The sequence below is a fragment of the Camelus bactrianus genome, chromosome X, assembly GCF_048773025.1.
Source record: "Camelus bactrianus isolate YW-2024 breed Bactrian camel chromosome X, ASM4877302v1, whole genome shotgun sequence".
In the NCBI taxonomy this organism is placed as follows: Eukaryota; Metazoa; Chordata; class Mammalia; order Artiodactyla; family Camelidae; genus Camelus; species Camelus bactrianus.
Genome location: NC_133575.1, coordinates 101,278,236 through 101,281,383, shown reverse-complemented (window position 1 = coordinate 101,281,383; position 3,148 = coordinate 101,278,236). Strand labels below are relative to the sequence as shown.

Below are 3,148 nucleotides of genomic sequence, written 5' to 3'. Positions count from 1 at the left end.
AACAAATAGTTTGTGATTAGCATAAGTCTGAAAACTACACTTTGAGTGCTCTGACTGGACTATTATGGTGCCACAACAAAGCCACAAACCCAGCCCTGAAGGTGTCCTGAAACGAAGAGCTAGGTTCATTTAACCCAGATAGTGTAACTGTTTTAGCAGTGTCAGATGCATGAACGCCTGAAGTTTCCTCCATGATCAAATGTTAGGATATCACACAGATATAGCACAAAAGAGCCCAGCTGTCATGTCTTAGCTTTCATACCCACATAAAAATCCTTATGTACCTCAAATCCTCATATTCTTATACATGTTTAATACCTGATTTTCTTAATGCTTCTCTTGATTTATTTTGGATTCTTGAAACCTACCCAGTACGGCACTTTTACAGCCTTCCATCTCAAAAAACTTGAACCTCAGACATGTCCTATATCATCAATGGAAGTAGCTAGGAGTAAAAGTTAGTATACTCTTTCAGGGACTGTATCAGTGGTACACTAGACTCAGAGAGATTAGTTGATTCATCTAGTATTACTCAACAAGTCAGCAGAAGATAAACTAAAACTAAATTTTCTGTTTTGAGAGATGACAATTGTTTTATTCAACTTGGCTTACTGAGTACCTATTCCGTTTCAGGCATTATATCAGATGAAACCTACAGAGATTAATAAAATGTAGTCCTACATCCTGCAAAGGACTCACATCATATTGGATAACATTGACAAATATTCTGATAATTATTTCATTGTGATAAGTGGTACAGAAGCAAAAATGAAGTGCTATAGGATCTTAAAGGAGATAAGGGAATAATTTTACCTAAAGAGGTGGAGGAATTATAAAATAATTCACAGAGAATGTAAGACTTAAAATGGAGCCTTTAAAAAGTATCAAATATCTGTGGGAAGAGAGAATGGAACAGATACTCCAAGAAGAGGCTATAACATGCACAAAGTCAAGAATCATGCAAATCTATGTACTGCCCAAAGAATGACCTAAAGTGTTCAGTGTAGTTGGAATGTCGGGTGTTCCAAAAATGGCAAAGGGTAGGGAATGATGATTCTTATTTCTGGAAATGTAAATGAATCTAGATGGTAGAAGATCTTATATGCTGAAGAACTTTAGCTTTGGTGAGGAGCCTCTGTAGGGCTCAGAGCAGGATATATGAAATGGTTGCTTTTGCCTTAGCTTATTTTTCTTCTATTAGTGTGTCTTTTTTCTTGCTTAGTACATGAGAATGATATAGTATATCATTCTCAAAGTGTTATTGTGTGAGTCAAGTCATGTTTAGAAGTTGTGAACTTCAAAATGATATTATCTATAAGATGTTTTGACCTATTATCATCAATTCCTTCCTTCCTTCCTTCTTTCCTCCCTTCCTATCAATGATCTAGTATGTTGGGTTTGGTAGAGGGGGAAAGGAGACACAAACCAAAAATTAGAGAACTATACAACTATGAACTTATTCAAGGAAAACTCTGTATGTAAATGATGTACTGTGGAATAAAGAATTTTTTTTTGTATTTTTATTATTATTTCTATGAAGAGATAAGCCTGATATAGACTCTTGGACCTGGATTGGGGTCAGAAAATGCATGAGAAAGAAGCCACCATGGTGGCACAGTAGCCTGAGGCTTTGGATCCTCTATGTGCTCATCCAAGTCTAAGACTTTGATACAGGTGTCTCTTATGGCAAGGCTCACCATCTCCAGAAATAGGTTTTTCTGCTGAGTAGTCTCCTCAGTGCTCTTTTCATGTCCTTGTTCCTTAGACTATAGATGAAGGGGTTCATCATGGGAGTTACAACTGTATATATAATGGCAGACACCTTATCCCTATCTGCTGAGTCGGCAGAAGAGGGGAGAAAATAGACCCCAACAATGGAGCCACAGCTGAGAAACGGGATCCACAAGTGGAAAATGTTTTCCACTTCCTCTTGGCTGAAGGAATCCTAAGTATGGTGCAACCAATAAGGGCATAGGAGACAAAAATGAAGGCGAATGGGGTGAAGATAACTGCTCCCCCAAAGACTAGGATTGTCAAGTCATTGATGTGGGTGTCTGAACAAGCAAGCCTTAAAATGGGTTCCAGGTCACAGAAGAAATGTGGGATTTCTCTCTGATCACAGAAATTCAAGAGGCCCAGTAGACTGAGATGCAGTACTGAGACAAGATTGGAGATGATCCATGGAGTCACTACCAACATGGCACAACGCTTGGGACTCAGTAATGCAGCATAGTGTAATGGGCAACAGATGGCAATGTACCGGTCATAAGCCATGGCTGCCAAGAGGAAATTGTCCAGGTCTACCAGCAGCATAAAAAAGTACATTTGTGTAAGGCATCCTGTAAAAGAGATGGTTGGGCTCTGGCTTTGGATGTCTGCCAACATTTTGAGGATTGTAGTGGTTGTGAAGCAGATGTCAGTAAAGGATAGATTGGCAAGGAAGAAGTACATGGGGCTGTGGAGGTGAACATCATTGATAATAGCCAGGATGATAAATAAGTTTCCCACCATGGTAACCAGATACATGCACAGAAACAGCATAAAGATGAGCTGCTGCTGTTCAGATGCCACCACGAGTCCCAGGAGGAAAAATTCGGAGATAGTTTGGTTTCCTTGGTGCATGGTTCTGCTGTGTCTAAAAAGGGAAAAATTTGACTTCACTGTAAAATGGTAACATGGCACAAAAGGCAGTCAGATGATATTGTACCAGATTATAGAACTGAATCAGACCTTGGAACCATATAGTCTTGGGTCATATTTTCTGCTTACTAAATACAAGCTCCACAAGGGCATAAATTTTGTCTACTGTGTTCAATGCTGTACAGCAGTGCTAAAGACAATACCTGGCACATAGTAGGCACTCAATAAATATTGCTTGTGTTTATACAGGGATGAGTGAATAAATTAAAAAGTAAATATTCAGAATTTACCACTCTCTATATTCATGACTGTTATCTGTGCTTTTCTAAGTCTATTTCATCAATTTTAAAATGTGGATAATATCCACTTTAGAGGATTTTTGTGAGAATTGCAAGAGCACATGTAAAATGCCTATATCTGTATTTTAGCTATTTCTGCAGAAAGAGTAGCTGCTACCATTCACTAATTTGGAAGAATCACAGACTTTAAAGGTAATAAGAAACCTTCA

The 3,148-nt window shown here is 38.4% G+C and overlaps 1 pseudogene; it reads right to left on the bottom strand.

Moving 5' to 3' along the window:
- Positions 1 to 1,693: 1,693 nt before the first annotated feature.
- Positions 1,694 to 2,622, bottom strand: LOC105079688 (olfactory receptor 1468-like; annotated as a pseudogene).
- Between the last annotated feature and the right edge of the window lie 526 nt (positions 2,623 to 3,148).